Consider the following 20,813-nt stretch of genomic DNA (forward strand, 5'->3'; position numbering starts at 1 on the left):
AATAACGTCAGGTTTCACAAGACTCTAAATAAAATGTCGCCCAGAATTTCCACTTGCTTCTTGATAAAAAATGTTATACTTATTTCTATCTATCTATCTATCTATCTATCTATCTATCTATCTATCTATCTATCTATCTATCTATCTATCTATCCATCCATCCATCCATCCATCCATCCATCCATCCATCCACCCATCCACCCATCCATCCATCCATCCATCCATCCATCCATCCATCCATCCATCCATCCATCCATCCATCCGTCCATCCGTCTGTACATCTATCTATCTATCTATCTATCTATCTATCTATCTATCTATCTATCTATCTATCTATCTATCTATCTATCTATCTATCTATCTATCTATCTGTCTGTCTGTCTGTCTGTCTGTCTGTCTGTCTGTCTGTCTGTCTGTCTGTCTGTCTGTCTGTCTGTCTGTCTGTCTGTCTATCTATCTATCTATCTATCTATCTATCCATCCATTCATCTACATATCCACCCATCCATCTATCCATCTATCTAACAAAAAATAAAAGTAAAATCTACTAAAAGCCACCTTTAGTGAGAATACTAGTCAACCACTGTAGCTTGGTTAGTACCATAGTTCACTGATGAAAATAAAGGTCAACAAATATATCGTTTGTGGGTGTATATACCGACAGGATGTGAGAAAAAATATACATATCAAAGTATGGAAACGCATTATGTGCTTCAATATCCTTGAGTGAGTGGCTCATGTGTGTATATGTATATTGTTTATGGAAACAAAGGTCAAATCCAAGTTCAAGTCAATGTGCATATTGCATACATATTCATGCCAGGGCTATATCAATCTATTTCAGCTGAGGCTAGTGGGAGGAGCTCGCTGATGAGGTCAAAAGGGACACAGACACATGAATATCAGAGGCGCGCATGAACAGCTGCATCCTCACTCATTACAGAATAAGTAAATAAACCCAAAGGTTGACATACAATTCCAAAATGCGGATCGTAAAGCTGAATTTATAATGTTGTCATATGAAATTCATTCAGCTTCTCTTTTTTTTTTCCAACTGCCAAGACAATATTCACTGGATTCGAATTAAGGCATTCTAGCTTATCAAAAGGGAAAGGTCCATGTGCCCAGAAATCACATTCAGAAAAAGCGACCTCTGACCTATTTCATTTTAGTATGACCGCCGTCATCCAGCAGAAAATTAGAAACGTCCTGCTATTGTCTGGTCTCGTGGTGGAGGCGGGGTTATAAAAAGATAAACGCACCGTCTACAAAAGAGCAGCAACTGGACCGACTCGAGAGTATAATGCAATTTAAGAGTAGCTGATGGAGGCATGTATTTAATAAGGATTTGTGTGTGTAACTTCATCCATTTCTTAAATAACACTGTAAAAAATGTTGTACACAGGTGTGAAGTTTACTATATGCAAGTTTGGACCACAAAACCAGTATTAAATTGCATGAGTACATGTTTGCCAATAGACAAAAATATATTAAATAGGTCAAACTTACCAATTTTTTTTGTTTATGGCCAAAAATCATTGGGTTATTAAAGGGCACCTATGATGAAAATCATCTTTTGTAAGCTGTTTGGACAGAACTGTGTGTAGATATAGTGTGTCCACAGTCATATTGGAGTGATATAAACACAATAAGTCTCTTTTTTTTTAAATTTCCTGACGTTAAAATAGGATCCAAATCTCTCCCATATTCTCTCCCGACCACAATGTGATGTAGGAGTGTGGTTTCCCTGCCCACCGAATTGATTGACATCCACGTATTAACATTTTTTCATAGTAATGCTTGTAATTATATCAACAAGACAGGATGTGTGCAAAGCAACTAGGATTAAGGGCTCTGTTCAGCGCTCTGTGATCATCAATCATCATCAATGTGGAATGTTTTTAAAACAGTGCATGTTTGTAATGAATTACAGTGATTTTACTATGGTTAACACCACAGCCGCATGTCAGTACAATTATAAAAGAGGATGCTTCATTAACATTTACATTAACATAACGGATATCAATACAGCAGTGGATATTAACGTGTATCCTGTCACATTTGCTTGCAAAACTTTGCATAGTTAAACGTGTGCACTATGTGTGTGTACTTTGAAACGACAAACTTCTCACAAATGTTGCGCGAGATCTGCTTCATGTCTGTCACTGTGCTGTTTATCTGATGCGAAAATTGAGTCACACTCTGACAGGCACATGGGAACGGTGGGTGCAAAGAACTAGAATTAAAGGCACAGGCAACAAAAACAGCTACAAGATGTTCAGAGCTGAAAATGGCAAACTTCTGAAAGGTATAATAAATAATCTGATGGGTGTTTTGAGCTGAAACTTTACAGACACATTCTAGAGACATAAAAGTCTTATATTAAGTCTTAAAAAAGGGGTAAATAGGTGCCCTTAAAGTAAAAACCATGTCGATTTTCCTATTATAAATATTAATTCATTTTATTTTCGGCTTAGTCCCTTTATTAATCTGGGGTCGCCACAGTGGAATGAACCGCCAACTTGTCCAGCATGTTTTAAGCAGCAGATGCCCTTCCAGCTGCAACCCATCACTGGGAAGCATCCATACACACTTTTACACTACAAACACTTTAGCTTACCCAATTTAGCTATACCGCATATCTTTGGACTGAGGAGGAAATCAGAGCTCCCGGAGGAAACCCACGTGAACATGAGGAGAACATGGACACAGAAATGCCAACTGACCCACCCAAAGCTTGAACCAGCGACCTTCTTGCTGTGAGGCGATTGTGCTACCTAGTGCACCACTGTGACGCCCTATTATAGATATTTCCTAATTTAATTTTGGATTAATATGCATTGCTAAAGGGCTATTTTGGAAAAAATTGAAGGCAATGTTCTTAATATTTACATTTTTTTTAAACCCTCAGATTGCAGATTTTACAATAGTTGTATCTTGGGCAAATATTGTCCTATCCTATCAAATCATTCATCAATGGAAAGCTTATTTACATTGTATTTACAAAACCAGGGTCACCTATAGTTTTTTTAAGTTTATTCAATTGTATCCTAAAATAAAGAGGATGAATCATCTAAATTCGAGATACTCAAGAAGGAAAGGAGAAAAGGGGAAGTCTCTGGTCTCCATGGGCAACCAGGGTTATGCTGTCTTTGCTTGTAAGCATGAGGGGAATAAGTACAAAGCGTCTGTTGGTAACAAAGCCATTACATGTCAATGAGTGAAGAGGTGACATGGTTCCACACAGCTTCTCTGCATGGAAGCGTCCGGAACGCTCTCCGATTCGCCTATAAATATGCAGGCGGATGTAATGTTCCTCTCTTTAATATAGATCTACAATAAGAAGACCACTGCATCAGTGCACACATTGAAAATCGGGAATATCTAAAAACATATGTACGTTATGTGCTCTGAAACAGCAGGGTATCAAACTCCCGTCTCGCATATGTATCTTTGAATATATTAGTCATATTTTGGGATTTCCAAAAAGGCGGACTGATGTCCGTTCTAATGCACATGTGGTAGATGTGAGGGGCACACAGGACACAGGCGCTTTAAATGTTATATTTCCATGATTGCTTCTCGCTCCCCATTTCCTGTCTATTGTACGGGTGCAGGAGGCATTGTGTGGAGCGTCTGTGCGTGTGCGGGGCGGGTCGGTTCAGAAAGGACGTCCCCCTGGGAGTTCGGAGCAGCCCCATCTTTTATTAATCAGAGGCCCCTGTGCCACACTCCACGCTTATCACATTTAACAGCCTCAGATGGAGATGCGGTTCAGGGTGGGGTGCCTCTATTCCAGCCGAGGAGTGCGTCTAGAATGTGCACGTGCATGGTGGTTGGGGGAAGGCGGGGGATGTGGACCCATCATGCACCTCCATCACCCAGCTATTGGGCCGAATCACAATACAGCAAATTACCTTCTGCTGACAAGAAAAAATGAGCAGGTCTTCTGTATGGGGAGAGAAAAAAAAGGATTGTCAAGAAGAGGTGACACATTGATTGCTTAGTATGCGTATCCTGCGGGCCTAGAGCTCGCAGTCTTCCTCTTCTATATAAATGTAGAAGCAAGGGAACGGAGCTGGTGGAGTGCAGGAGAAATTGAAATGCCATGTTAGATTGGAGGGTCTGCTCTCGAAGTGGGCGGCCTAACCAACACAAAGGTCCTGCACGTGAGGATTAAAACATAAAGGGTCCTATCATATACCCAGCGCAATGTGGTGCCAGGCGCAACACTAGTAGTGTTGCTAGTTCCTGACTGGTGCAGGTATGATTTTTTTTATGTCCTGTGCCATGTTGTTTAAAGCAAAGTGTGCTTAAAAGGTGTTAAGGAGAATTGTTGATGTGTTGCTATTTTGAGGCAACTGAAATAAACAGAGCAACTGTCCAACTATAAGTTCATATTTTAGCTGGACAGAACGCAGCAGCACGAGTGGTCTTTAATGAACCTAAAAGAGCACATGTCACTCCGCTACTCATCCGTTTGCACTGGCTGCCAGTTGCTGCTTGCATCAAATTCAAAGCTATAAAGTTTGCTTACAAAGCGACTTCTGGCTTTTCTCCTTTTTATCTGCCCTCACTTCTGCAGATTTATAGGCCCTCCAGAAACTAGCGTTCTGTGAATGAACATCGTGTTTCCATCCCAAAAAGGGAAAAAATCCCTTTCCCGAACTCTCGCATTCAATCTGCCCAATGGTGGAATGAACTCCCTAACTGCATCAGAACGGCAGAGTCATTCGCTGTGTTCAAGAAACAATTAAAAACTCAACTATTTAGTTTCCACTTCCCTTCCTAATCAGCAATTGCCTCTCTGGCTCCGCCGCTAACTGTATAACAAATAAATAAATAAATAAATAAATAAATAAATAAATAACTAAATAAATAAATAAATAAATAAATAAATAAAATAAATAAATAAATAAATAATGTTTTGGCTTCTTACACCTTACATACCTGAAACTTGCCTGCAGCACTTATTCATTGTTGCTCTTATAGTTGTGTAAATTGCTTCCTTGTCCTCATTTGTAAGTTGCTTTGGATAAAAGTGTCTGCTAAATGACTAAATGTAAATGTAATCTAAAGTCAATGGCGCAGTTTGTTTGTTTGTTTTTTGGGCTATTTAAAGAGCAATTGACTGATTGGATGTTCCGAAACGTGCATACACATTGTTTATTACATACACACGGATGTGCAGCAGCACACAAATATCTACAAAAATTCAAGAAACTAAAGAAACCGAAGCATTCTTTTTTTTTCTGATTACAAGGTTCGCCATGTAATGTCTAAATAAGTCATGACGCGACCACAACTCACACTAAAGGGGAATGGGAAATTGTTTAATCACACATTATGTCCAAAACACACCCATAGCTCAATAATAGAATAAGGACAACCCTTAAAACAATGTCCTCATATTAAATTCCTGGAGGGCCACAGCACTGCACAGTTTAGCTCCAACCACCTCCAACTCATACCTGCTTAATAGTCTTTAGTAGTTTTGAACAACTTGATTATCTGGATCGGCTGTGTTTGATTAGGGTTGAAGCAAAACTGTGCAGAGCTGTGGCCCTCCAGGAATTGAGATTGAGAGCCATGCTTTCAAACCATCCACTGAATGCACCAATATTTTTTACATTCCTTAAAATAGTGAATTCGGACAAGCCATAAGTGAACTTGTACATTAAGCTTTACACCATTTGGCATGTCTGGTACATGCAGGGCTCTAAGAAATCATCCCAACAACCTTCTCATCTTTTTTTTTTTTTTTGACCCACTCATCATGTTTCACTATCCTCCCCACGTCTCATGTACACTGAAAAAAGTGTTGCATGCAGAACTGTTGCAAACAATTTATTTGTGTTGAATTTAAACAAACAAATTTAATTAATTAATGTTCAACCTAATTTGTTTGTTTAAATTCAACACAATTAAACTGTTTACAACCTCTTAACAAAAAAAATAATAATAATTGAGCAAATCCAAGGAATCATCTTCGAATATTTCAGCGTACGTTATAGCTCAGATGAATCAGTAAATTAGTGATAGGCGGGTCCAAAACGTGCATACACATTGCTTATTACACACACAGGGATTCGCAGCAGCACACAAAGATCTTGAAATTTTGAGCATGAGCAGATTTACTTAATTAAGTTTCTCCGCTTACAAAGTCCACCATGGAAGTTCCGAATAAGCCATGGTGCAACCACAACTCACTCTTAAAGAGAATGGGAGATTGTTTTAATGCACATTACATCCCAAACACACCCATAACTCATTATTAGAATAAGGACAACCCTTTAGGACCATGTGCAGGATGCCCTCATCGTTTTTCCAATCCTTAACTAGTTTTGACTGAAAATAACATCGGCGATCGCCAACAGCCAATGAGAGAGCAGCATTCACTTGTGTTTGGTTACCCGCAGGCCAGTGGGAAGTTGAGGGAGAAGTTCAATCGCTCATTTTCAGTTTATTTGGACCCAAGAAATGGAGGAAAAACTAGTGGAGGTTTGATCTTTGACATTTCATACAGAAAGTTAAAAAAGAAAGTTTTAAGGCTTCTTTCTCGTTATGTAGTTAATAACAAAAGATATACTACGTGTTTTTGGCTGTGAGACGTAGTTTAGATGAAGTTGTCTGCAATTCCGGGAGTTTTGCGGGAGATAGAACGGTGCGGGAGATGGGTCTGAAATACGGGAGACTCCCGGGAAAAACGGGATTGTTGGCAGGTTTGTCTGTTTTTGCAACTACGCAGCGGTTACAAGAGGAGACAAAACAAGGACAATCGCCATCAGCTGAACAGGAGTGGGAATTACAGTTAGCAACAAATTACAATAGATCCCCCTCAGCATAATCCGGATCACCTTCAGATTTTTCCGTCACAGCTGAAAAAAATCTGTCAATGACGGAAAATATTCGGTTAACGCGTCTTCTGGTGCAACCACAATTTACACTTTACATCCAAAACACACTCATAACTCATTAATAGAATTAGGATAACCCTTTAGGACCATGCGCCGGATGCAACAATCATTTTTCTAATCCTTAAAATAGGAGTGAACCTGTGCCGTGTGCTTAAGACCATTTGGTATGTTTGATACACGCAGGGCTCTAAGATGTCGTCCCAACAACCTCCTCTTTTTTTTTTGTCCAGCTCGTCCTTTTTCACCCTCCTCCCCTCGCCTCATGTATGTCGTAGCTCAGATGAATCAGTGTCAGCGGTGTTGAGAGCACTTACTGTCAACCCCAGCGCCCCGGGCCACGCCACTGATGGACACAAACTATAAAATATCACCCCCCTGGGGAGACATTGTTCAAACTCTCCCCCACAGCCCTGAGGTGAAGAGCTCACTCTCTTTTTCTCCCAACTCACTTTCTCTTGGTCTGCGGATTTGCTTTTGGAAGATCTTGCATGCAGATTCGTGTGGCCATAAAGCCAAAATGCAATTTCTATGGGACCGGCCTATTGAGATACAGGGGTGCAGCTCGAATCTGTCAAATTGTCAGACTTCTTTGTGCCGCTCCACGCTGGAGCCTGGTTAAATGACACAACAGGAATCACAGATCTGAGACCTCTGACAGCTGAAGACCTGAAGACAAAAGCTGAAATCTTGATGTCCACTCCAGGTTTAAATAATGTAGCAGGGTGCATGCTGAGATTGCCATCAATCCCGTACTCTGATGATGGCACTTATTTCTGCTGATAAGTGCAGTGGAAAGCAAGAGGGAGCCGAGGCAGACGGGGAAGGAGAATTGAAGGGAGGGGAGAGAAGAGAAACGCCCCCCAAAACAACTCCTTCCAGTCTATATGGGTCACTGGGCTTCAACTCTCCTTTTTTTTTGCATCCACAAGGTCAACAACTAAATCGCTCTCTCTGCTGAAGTGTGCATGTGTCTATATGCTTGTGAGAATAAATGTGTATAAGGGTCAGTGACATGGCCGTGATTATTATTAATATTATATTTAAAAATATGCATTGTTTTTGGGGGCACAGTCAAAATAATAATAATACTAATAATAATATATTAATGATCATACTATGCATTAGCAGAGTTTTTCAAATTGTTGCAAATTCATTAAAAAATAATAAAAAGCTGAAAAATCACATGTAGATCAGTTTTCAGAGCCTTTGCTCAATACTTTGTTGATGCACCTTTGGCAGCAATTACAGCCTCAAGTCTTTCTGAATATGATGCCACAAGCTTGGCACACCAGTCTCTGGGAATTTTTGCCCATTCCTATTTGCAGTACCTCTCAAGCTCTATCAGGTTGGATAAGAAGCGACAGTGTACAGCTATTTTCAGATCTTTCCAGAGATGTTCAATAGGATTTAGATCTGGGCTCTGGCTGGGCCACTCAAGGACATCGACTGAGTTGTTGTAAAGCCACTCCATTGATATTTTGGTAGTGTGCTTTATGTCATTGTCCTGCTGAAGATGAACCGTCGCCGCAGTCTGCAGTCAAGAGCACTTGCAGGTTTTCATTCAGGATGTCTCTGTACATGCTGCATTCATCTTTCCCTCTATCCTGACTAGTATTTCAGTTCCTGCTGCAGAAAAACATCAGGTATTAGCCTGGTGACGAGCGCTGCATGCTTTTCTCCAAACGTATCGCCTGGCATTCACTCCAAAGAATTCAATTTTAGTCTCCTCAGACCAGAGAGTTTTGTTTCTTATGGTCTGAGAGTCTTTCAGATGCCTTTTGGCAAATTCCAGGCGGGGAGTGTCTTCTGTCTGGCCACTCTACCATACAGGCCTGATTGGTGGATTGCTGCACAGATGGTTGTCCTTCTGTAAGGTTCTCCTCTCTCCACAGAAGAACGCTGGAGCTCAGACAGAGCTACCATCGGGTTATTGATCACCTCCCTGACTAAGGCCGTTCTCCCCCGATCACTCAGCTTAGATGGCCGGCCAGCTTTAGGAAGAGTGGTGGTTCCAATCATCTTCCACTTACGGATGATGGAGGCCCCTGTGCTCACTGAAACTTTTAAAGAAGCAGAAATTCTTCTTGAACTTCCCTAATATTGTGCCTTGAGACAATCCTGTCTCTGAGGTCTACACACAATTCCTTTGTCTTCATGCTTGTTTGTGCTTTGACATGCACTGTCAACCCTGGGCCCTTATATAGACAGATGTATGCCTTTTCAAATCATGTCCAATCAACTGAATTGACCACAGGTGAACTTCAATGAAGCTGCTGAAACATCTCACGAATGATCAGTGGAAACAGAATGTACCTGAACTCAATTTAAAACTTCATGGCAAAGGCTGTGAATACTTATGTCCATGTGATTTATTTTTTAATAAATATGCAACAATTTTTAAAAAATGGGTATATTGTGTGTAGAATGTTGAGGAAATAAATGAATTTAATTCATTTTGGAATAAGGCTGTAACATAAAAAAATGTGGAAAAAGTGAAGCTCTATGAATACTTTCAGGATGCACTGTGTGTATATATATATATAATTTGTGTTATACATTTATATTTAACATCCTTATTTACTGTATATATTAATTATGCATCACCAACTCATACGAGTTAACATCAGTGTAAATGTTAACTTAATCTCTAAGGCAGATGCAACAGAAGGACAGACTGACGTACACACTCTCGCCATTCACAGAAGCACAAAGAAACCCTGTGCATAGACAAATATTGACAGTTGATTTTTAGTTCTCTGGAAAACTGTCTGTCGCCGCTTGACTTATTGAATCAAACCACATTAGCAGGTAAACGTCAGAAAGATTAGTGCACATTAAGATGCTGGCAGCTGCTACTGGCATTGCATTATAGTGCATGTTTGTTTGTGTGTATTTGTGTGTGTTGGGGAAACTCTTCTAATTGGACCTGTTTACTGCACTGGCACACACTGAGTTCTGGGTTTAGGTCTGGAGTGGGCGGGAGGAGGCGAAACACTCTAAATGCACTGGATCACGAGCTAGTTGCTGATTGCAATTTCTTCCTCTCTTTCCTTTTCCTTGCCTTTCTTCCCTTCTGATCAGCCTGGCTTAGTAGTCTCACAGGAGCCCAGTGGTAATGTAAGAGTCAATCCGAACTACATAACAAGCAAACTTGTCCAAAAGTCCTCATTACACGTGACACCATGTTGCAAACACATAAACAACCAAATGTGAACCATCAGCAGATTAATTATTACATTTTAAATTTCAGTAAAAATATGTGTTACGGATATATTTACTCACTTTAAGAAATACTATAGTAAATACTGTTGTGATTTTGAATTAAGCTGCTGTGCTAGATCTAGTTATTATGGTTACGCAACAATTGTAGCAATACAAAGAAAGTATCCAATACTGTTGTTTGCAACAACTATAGGGAACTATAAAGGGTACTTGTACTACTATGCACCACAGTTTACTGTAGTAAAAGCTAAAGTGTCAATTCGCTATATTTAATAATACAGTAATTAGCATGGTGTTGTAGATGCTTTAATATAAAACGTATAATGGACTCTACTATAGTATGGTTCAAAAACATTTTTTTTTTACAAAAGTATTTACTCTAAATTACAGTAGTATTTTATGTGGGCAGTTATACACTATTATAATAATAAGAATGAGAATGTGTAGTGTTACAACAGCAACATATACATTTATTAATATTAATAATAGTAATAATAATAATAATAATAATAATAATAATAATAATAATATATGTGTATAATACTACTAATAATAGTAATAATAAATTTACAAAAATAAAAGATAATAATACTAATAATACTACTAATAATAAATGTATAAAAATATAATAGTACTACTAATAATATTACTAATACTACTACTACTACTACTACTACTACTACTACTACTAATAATAATAATAATAATAATAATATTAATAATACAATAATAATAACAACAACAACAATAATAATCATATATGTATATAATAATAATAATAATAATATTAATAATAATAATAATAATAATAATAATAGGAAGATAAAGAAAAATATATAATAATATATGTATAATAATATAGTAATAATAATAATAATTGTTATTATTATTTTTCTACTCCTTCCTCTTCTTCTTTTTTTATTATTATTGTTGTTGTTGTTGTTAATATTTTATCAGCATTACTATTATTATTATTATTATTATTGTTATTATTATTATTGTTGTTGTTGTTGTTCTTATTTTATCAGCATTAATAATAATAATAATAATAATAATTATTATTATTATTGTTATTATTATTATTAATATTAATAATAATATTATGATATTTTATTATTATTATTATTATTATTATTATTATTATTATTATTAATATTATGATATTTTATTATTATTTTTATTATTATTATTATTATTATTATTATTATTATTATTACTATCATCAAATTATATAGAATTAAATACTAAATATACTCTATTTAAGATACAAAGATTTTATAAATTATAAGAAAGGTCATTTTTAGGAACTTTGAACTTTCAAATCTATAACAATACTGGATAAATAACACATCTGTGACTTTATTTAACTATAGTTTCACTCTAACCACTCCATATTCAATACTATACCGTGCTTTTATAACCTTTCCTTAGAATCAGGCTAACATTTTGGATTGTTTGTTTCTTGGAGTTTGCCACAATGCACTCTGGGGCACATGCAATGTTGCCTTTGGCTGACATGAGATATCTTATTATGTTGCAGCCTAAGCTTATGACAACATTCTCACAACAGTTTCTGCCTGCATTAAACCCAGCCTGTTCCTCAAGTTAGACAAATGCCGTGGTATTGAGGATCATGAAATGCTTGTTTTATAAATAAGGGCCTCTAATAAATGAGGGTATATTTAAAATACATCGCTCCGAACATGTTTGACAATGACTTTTTTTAATTATCTCCATATGGAGACACTGCTATTATCCTGCCAAAACTGTGAAAATGTCCTTGCTCTGTTAAACATCATTTGCGCAGGATTTGGAAATATTTAAAAATAAAAAATAAAAACTCAAAGGTTGGCTAATAATTCCGACTTCAACTGTAAGGAGAAAGTTCAGATTGCAGGTTTTCCATCAGAGACGTCCTTCTGTGAGAGTGAGTGGAGGTTGCCTCATCAACGGTGCACATGGTTGGAGGACACGAGTGTCAGCTGTGACTGGTGATGTGTGTGGTAAGTGTGTGTGTGTAGGTTAAGGCCTGTGACGTGAGCTATGGGTGTGAATGCTGAGTGATGAGGCTACTGTTCTTCTAGGTGACCTTTTCTACCTGTACCCCAAACGTCTGCTATCTCCAGTGCCTCTCTCTGTGCTGGTGAGTCGACACCAGGACTGGCGCCCAGAGACTCATCCATAATTCCTGATGAGCGTAATGCCTTCTCCTCTTCATAATTATGTGCTATTCCTCCACCTCTAGCGCAGCCAATGAGAGCGACTGACACATACTGTCCTAATGAGCTGCTTCAGCGTTCATGGAGGGTTTGTACAGCAGAAAGGAGCAAAACGGTAAAATCGGAGTAGGAGTTTTAGAAGAATGGAGGATAAAACGTTGTAGAGGTAGCTGGGGGAAGTTCATTGCCTAATTACCCTAACTGTCCTAATTAACCTAATTAAATGTAACTTTAAGCTGAATACTACACTGAAATAAATTATTCAGAGATAATTCCTTGGATTTACTAAATTTTTTTTACTTTAAGTGGTTATAAACAATTTATTTGTGTTGAATTTAGACAAACAAATTAAGTTGAACATTATTAAACTTAATTTGTTTGTTTAAATTCAACACAAATAAATTGTTTGCAAAAGTTCTGCATGCAACACTTTTTTCAGTGATAGTGTCTTGAAAAATAACTAGTCAAATATTATTTGTTGTCATCATGGCTAAATGGCAGTGGCACAGTGGGTAGCACGTTCGCCTCACAGCAAGAAGGTTGCTGGGTTGCTGGTTTGATCCTCTGCTCAGGTGGCGTTTCTGTGTGGAGTTTGCATGTTCTCCCTGCGTTCGTGTGGGTTTCCTCCAGGTGCTCCGGTTTCCCCCAAAGTCCAAAGATGTGGTACAGGTGAATTGGGTAGGCTAAATTGTCCGTAGTGTATAAGTGTGTGTGTGTGTGTATGTGTGGATGTTTCCCAGAGATGGGTTGCGGCTGGAAGGGCATCCGCTGCGTAAAAACTTGCTGGATAAGTTGGCGGTTCATTCCGCTGTGGCGACTCCAGATTAATAAAGGGACTAAGCCGACAAGAAAATGAATCATGGCTAAATATTTGTTGTCAACTGATAAAATAAATCAGCTATTAGAAATTAGAAAGAGCTATGTTTAGAAATGTCTTCAACAGTCAACAGTATATATTAACACCTAATTTATGCAAAAATATTAGGATTTTGAAGGTTTCCAAAATCTAAAGTATCATGATGGGTTTGTACTGCAGAAATGAGCAAGACATGATAAGAGCGGAGTAGGAGGTTTATATATAAACAACAAAACACTGTAAAATTAAGTATTACCTGGTTTTATTAATGGTCAGTTGCTATTATAACCTAACGCAATCTTAAAGCAATTCGTATCTTTTTGATTTAGTGGCTAATTCGTATGAATTCGTACAATCTCTTTTATACAATTTAGTACGATTTGCTCATCACCCAATGACGGTTGGTTTAGGGAAGGGGTTTGGAGCCACGTCTCCTTTTTAAAATCGTACTTTTTCATATGACTGAACTCGAATTAGGGGCGAAGCAGTGGCGCAGTAGGTAGTGCCGTCACCTCACAGCAAGATGAGTTCGCTGGTTTGAGCCTCGGCTCAGTTGGCGTTTCTGTGTGGAGTTTGCATGTTCTCCCTGCGTTCGCGTGGGTTTCCTCCGGGTGCTCCGGTTTCCCCCACAGTCCAAAGACATGCGGTACAGGTGAATTGGGTTGGCTAAATTGTCCGTAGTGTATGAGTGTGTGAGTGTGTGTGTGGATGTTTCCCAGAGATGGGTTGCAGCTGGAAGGGCATCCGCTGCGTAAAAAACTTGCTGGATAAGTTGGCGGTTCATTCTGCTGTGGCGACTCCAGATTAATAAAGGGACTAAGCCGACAAGAAAATGAATCATGGCTAAATATTTGTTGTCAACTGATAAAATAAATCAGTTATTAAAAATTAGAAAGATACTTAAAAATTAAGTATTACCTGGTTTTATTAATGGTCAGTTGCTATTATAACCTAACGCAATCTCAAAGCAATTCGTACCTTTTTGATTTAGTGGCTAATTCGTATGAATTCGTACAATCTCTTTTATACAATTTAGTACGATTTGCTCATCACCCAATGACGGTTGGTTTAGGGGAGGGGTTTGGAGCCACGTCTCCTTTTTAAAATCGAACTTTTTCATATGACTGAACTCGAATTAGGGGCGAAGCAGTGGCGCAGTAGGTAGTGCTGTCGCCTCACAGCAAGATGAGTTCGCTGGTTCGAGCCTCGGCTCAGTTGGCGTTTCTGTGTGGAGTTTGCATGTTCTCCCTGCGTTCGCATGGGTTTCCTCTAGGTGCTCGGGTTTCCCCCACAGTCCAAAGACATGCGGTACAGGTGAATTGGGTTGGCTAAATTGTCCGTAGTGTATGAGTGTGTGAGTGTGTGTGTGGATGTTTCCCAGAGATGGGTTGCGGCTGGAAGGGCATCCGCTGCGTAAAAAACTTGCTGGATAAGTTGGCGGTTCATTCCGCTGTGGCGACCCCAGATTAATAAAGGGACTAAGCCGACAAGAAAATGAATGAATGAATGGTGTGACACTGTACCTTCAACAATAGTAATCACAATATTTTCACTCAGAAATACACAAAATAGAGACAAAATTGTGAAGACACAGCAATTACACTCAATTATATATTAGATTAGATTATACAGTAAATGTGTAAATGTACAGTTGAAGTCTGAGTATTATTATTATTAGCCCCATTTGATTTTTTTTTTTTTTTTTTTTTTTATATTTCCCAAATGATGTTTAACAGAGCAAGGAAATTTTCACAGTATGTCGGATAATATTTTTTCTTCTGGAGAAAGTCTTATTTGTTTTATTTTAGCTAGAATAAAAGCAGTTTTACATTTTTTTAAACACCATTTTAATGACAAAATTATAAGCCCCTTTAAGCTATTTTGTTTTTCTCGATAGTCTACAATAGCTTGCCTCTTTACCCTAACCTGCCAAGTAACCTCATTAACCTAGTTAAGCCTTTAAATGTCACTTTAAGCTGTATAAAAGTGCCTTTAAAAATATTTAGTCAAATATTATTCATGGCAAAGACAAAATAAATCAGTTATTAGAAATGTGTTATTAAACCTATTATGTTTAGAAATGTGTTGAAAAAAAAATCTCTCTGTTAAACAGAAGTTGAAGAAAGCAATAAACAGGGGGGGCTAATAATTCTGACCAACTGTACATGTATATACACAATCAAACAAGTACATTCTGACCATTTGTTCTAGTAAAATACACTCCAATGTATGATTTTATAGACAGATTTTTAATGTCTTTTTTTTTTTACAAAGCCAGTCTTGAAAAAAGCATTACATCCTTCACATTAGTGGCTAAAATCAAATTTGAGGCTCTAAATGAGCTCTGTGGTTCCTGTGCGGAGGGTCCGTTGATCTGGCTGCTCGTGTCTTTGTAAGAAGGGGAGGGCGGTCATAAAAGAGCTTCACCCATCGCTACGGCATTAATGAACGGCACACGGGGGGCTGTACAAAGTTGTCTCACCCCTCACGCTCCTACCAGGGCCCCCCAGACCTTCCTGATCTATCAGAAAAACTAATTACAAGATCTAATTAGGGAGAAAGAGAGAGAGACTGACCCATGCAGCTCGTTTAGGACAGTAATTACGCCTTATTTATTATTCATCTGACATTTCAATAACAATAAAAGATGGAACATTTAAAACAAAAAGTCTGTACTAATTGCCCATTTATACATGGGGAAAACAGAATGTTGTTATTTACATTCTCACACAGTTTGGACTGATTCAGGGGACGACGCCACCCTGAAGTCGGGGGAAAATGAAGGCGGAAAATGAGGTTGCACCGAGCCCGCAAACGAGGCTGACCCTCATCACAAGCCGACCATTATTTTTTAGTGGCGCTGCATTTATTAGGGAGTCTGATTTTTAATGGCCCTCTTTTTCTCTGTTGTGTCAGGCCTTTACAGAGAGCAGCTCTTCCGCCTGGCCTCCGCCGTCCGCCTCTTGAACCGCTTCGCGACACATTAGGTCGCCACTTTGTTATGAGCCTGTGTGTGGCCCGCTGCCAGAATGGAATCAAAAATTACTAATAATAGTGTTCAGAAAATGGCCACCGCGAAGGATGCTGTGGGATATTTATTAGAGTTTTATGGCCATTTTGCTACTGTAAACCTCTCGCAGCCCCAGCCACCTTTGTACGTTACCACGTTTTATCTTCCATTCCTCTAAAACTCCTACTCCGTACTTATTGTTTCCTGCTCATTTCTGCAGTACAAACCCATTATGATACTTTACATTTTGGAAACCTTAAAACATCATAATGTTTTTGCATAAATTAGGTGTTAATATATACAGTTGATTGTTTTAACACATTTCTAAAGATAATTATATTATATTATATTATATTATATTATATTATATTATATTATATTATATTATATTATATTATATTATATTATATTACATTATATTATATTGTATTATATTATATTATATTATATTATATTATATTATATTACATTATATTATATTGTATTATATTATATTATATTATATTATATTATATTATATTATATTATATTATATTATATTATATTACATTATATTATATTGTATTATATTATATTATACTATATTATATTATATTATATTATATTATATTATATTACATTATATTATATTGTATTATATTATATTATATTATATTATATTATATTATATTATATTACATTATATTACATTATATTATATTACATTATATTATATTATATTATATTATATTATATTATATTATATTACATTATATTACATTATATTATATTGTATTATATTATATTATATTATATTATATTACATTATATTACATTATATTATATTGTATTATATTATATTATATTATATTATATTATATTATATTATATTATATTATATTATTTTATAATAATTATATTATTTTATAACAATTATATTATAATTATAAATAACAACTTACTTATTTATACATTTTTTTAAGACACTAGTATTCAGCTTGAAGTGACATTTAACTTGGTCAATTAGGCAAGTTAGGGTAATTAGGCACTTAGGTTTGTTCTGTAGGCAATCGAAAATATAAGCAGGCTAATAATATTGACCCTAAAATGGCCTTAAAAAAAATCAAAACGGTTTTTATTCTAGCCGAAATAAAAAAAATAAGACTTTCTCCAGAAGAAAAAATATTAAAGGAAGTATTGTGAAAATAGTAAAGAGGTAACACTTTACACTAAGGGTGCATTAGTAAACGTTAGTTTTGGTGCATTTGTTAATATGAACAATAAAGTTTTCATGAACAAGGATTCATTATTGCTTCATAAATGTGTTGTTCATTATTAGACCAAGTTATCTAATCCATTAACAAATACGTTAGTGTATAAGTAAACATTAACTAATTAAGCTGTTCATGTAAAGAGATGCATTAGATTATGTGTAAATAAACATTAACAAAGATTAAGTATTGCTAAACAAAGTCCTGGTTTACTGTTAGATTATGTTTACTAATGTATTAGTTAACACATAAATAAATGTTTAGTCAGCATTAGGAAGGTTAAGTAATGCTTAATAGATGCGTCATTCATTGTTAGTTCATGTTAACTAATGCATTAACTAACGTTAAGTAATGCACCCTTTTTGTAAAGTGTTACCATCTTCCGGAAATATTACCAACGATCCATCAGGTAATGTTTTTCTCTCTCTCTCTGTGTGTTTAAAATTGTTGGTAAAGTGCTGTCAACAAACATTTTTCCTTCACACCACATAATGCACAGCGTATTAGACTATGGCAGCTGAATTAGTCCAAAAAGTACTTTTTGCGGTTGGGTCTGTTCTGGGGTTCGTTTGAAAACGTACAGAGCTTTTTTGGTGCGCTTTTGGTGCGCACTCGAGTACGATTGCTACATTCACACCAGCCCAAATGACCCGCACCAAGAGGGAAAATTACATCTAGTGCGATTCAACCGAACTAAATAATTCAGGTGTGAAAAACCACAAAGCCTCAGCCTATTGTGTTTAATTTACTACTTACCATTTTTTGTAATCACTTGTTAAAATTTACCTGCAATTACCAGCATTTTTGTGTGGAGTTTGCATGTTCTCCCCGTGTTGGCGTGAGTTTCCTCTGGGAGCTCCGATTTCCCCCACAGTCCAAAGACATGCACTATAGGTGAATAGGTGAATAGGATAAACTAAACTGGCCGTAGTGTATGAGTGTGTGTTTGAACGCGAGTGTGTATGGGTGTTTCCCAGTACTGGGTTGCAGCTGGAAGCTATGTAAAACATATGCTGGAATACTTTGTGCTTCATTCCGCTGGGCGACCTTTGAAATAGAGACTAAGCTCAAGGAAAATAAATGAATGAACGAATGAATGAATGAAAATTAAGCTTAGAGAACTAAATTTTACAAGAGAACCATGTCAGTTATATATATATATATATATATTTTTTTAGAAACTGTTCTCCATTCTAAGGTTGCAAGTTGTTTTATACCATCCTGTTACACAGCTTCTAGGCTGTTTAATGTGGTTGCTCTCTATCCCTAGATAAAAATCAGTAGTTTGATTGCATATAATGGCCCACCTCTCCAAAAGCTGCACAATTTGAAGCATTGTGTCCTTGGTACAAACAAGGCGGGATAGTTATTGGTATATTTATGCCATGTTGAATGATCATGAGTTTGAACGATGAGTTTGAGACACACATGAACACCATTATCAGGCCGTAAGGACCAACGGGAAACTCCGAGCTTTCTATTGTGTTGTCCCAACACAAATCGATTAAGTTACTTGATTGTTTTTGCAAATTTAAGCAGATTGTGCATAAAAGTTAAGTTATTATTCTGGCTAAAAAATACCTTTAATCAATGTAAACGTTACTGTAAAAATGTTCCTTCATGTTGTCTCAAAACAAATCGATGAAAGAACCTTGATTGTTTTTGCAAATTTTAGTAGATTGAGCATAAAACAATTAAGTTGTGTCCAAAATAACTCTAGAATTATGTTGGTTCAGGTCATTTTAGATAAGTAGTTTAAACAAGGTTGTGTTTAGTCAGTAAAAACTTAAATATGAGTAAAAATAGTGTGTTTTTGTAAGTACTAGCACACAAAACTGCAGAACTGCAAAAAAAATAAATAAATAAATAAAAAATAAAAATAATGCAGTGTATGAAAAAACAGGACACATATTGAGATGCATGAGGGAAGTATTAGACAGACAATAACAATAATAATAATAATAATAATAATAATAATAATAATAATAATATTGATAATAATAAAAGAGAGAAAGACAAAAAGACAATTAACTTGAGTGCCCCAGGTCAACACCACTAACTAATTGTGTCCTGCTATGGGAAATAAAACCACCAGTCTCTGGCTTTATCCGTTTCCAGCATTCTTCAAAATATCTTCTTGTCTGTTCAACACAATAAATAAAGGTTTGAAACCGCTTGAGGGTACAGTAAATCTATTTATTTCATAGTAAAAAATTAATAATTGTTTTTATTTGGCTGAAAAATCCTTTAAATCAAAGCAAACTTCACTGTAAAATTGCTATCCCAACACAAATCGATCAAGTTAACTTAATTGTTTTTGCAAATTTAAGTTGAGGCAAAAACAAAAAAACAAAAAACAAAAAACAAAAAAACAAACAAACAAACAAACAAAAAAAAGAATTGTTTTGGTTCAGCTCATTTTAAATAAGTAGTTTAAACAAGGTTGTGTTAAGGTTTCCAAAAACTGAAATACAGTTGAAGTCAGAATTATTGGCCCCCTTTAGATTTTTTTTTCTGTTTTAAATATTTCCCAAATTATGTTTAACAGAGCAAGGAAATTTTCACAGTGTGTAAGAAAAAATATTTTTTTCTTTTGGAGAAAGTCTTATTTGTTTTATTTTGGCTGGAATAAAAGCAGTTAAAAAAAATAAAAATTAAATCATTTTATTTACTGTCATCATGGCAAAGATAAAATAAATCAGTTATTAGAAATGAGTTATTTAGACAATTATGACAAGTAATGGGTTGAAAAAAATATTCTTACCGTTAAACAGAAATTGGGGGAAGAATAAACAGGGGGGCTAATAATTCAGGGGGGCTAATAATTCACACTTCAAATGTTTGAGTAAAAAATAATGTGTTTTTGTAACTACTGCCACACCAAACTACCAAAAAATGCAGTGTATGAAAAAAACAGGACACATATTGAGATGCATGAGGGAAGTATTAGACAGACAAACAATAATAAAAGAGGGAAAGACAAAAAGACAATTAACTTGAGTGCCCCAGGTCAACAGCACTAACTAAACGTGTCCTGCTGTGGGATATAAAACCACCAGTCCCTGGCTTTATACGGATCTGATCTGGGCTGGTAAAAAATGTCTACCCAGTTCTAATTATAGAAAGCCCTACACACTTCAAGACGACACACACACACACACATACACACACACACACACAACGGCCCCCCCAACACCTTTCCCTTTTTCCCCTTTCTCTCTCTTTGCACCTCACTGCTGGCCAGGCTGCACTAGACATCTCTCCCTAATCAGCAGGCTCGCCGCGCAGACCCGTTGCCATAGCAATACGGTCGACATGGCAACCGCTCTGAGGTCCACT

The 20,813-nt window shown here is 36.5% G+C and overlaps 1 protein-coding gene across 1 annotated transcript in view; it reads right to left on the reverse strand.

The window, feature by feature from the left end:
• LOC147843282 (uncharacterized) overlaps positions 1–20,813 on the reverse strand; it is a 513,583-nt gene that overhangs the window by 67,988 nt on the left and 424,782 nt on the right. The gene's annotated exons all lie outside the window — the stretch shown is intronic.

The sequence above is a fragment of the Danio rerio genome, chromosome 7 (genome assembly GCF_052040795.2).
Source record: "Danio rerio strain M-AB ecotype USA chromosome 7, GRCz13ab, whole genome shotgun sequence".
Classification (NCBI taxonomy): domain Eukaryota; kingdom Metazoa; phylum Chordata; class Actinopteri; order Cypriniformes; family Danionidae; genus Danio; species Danio rerio.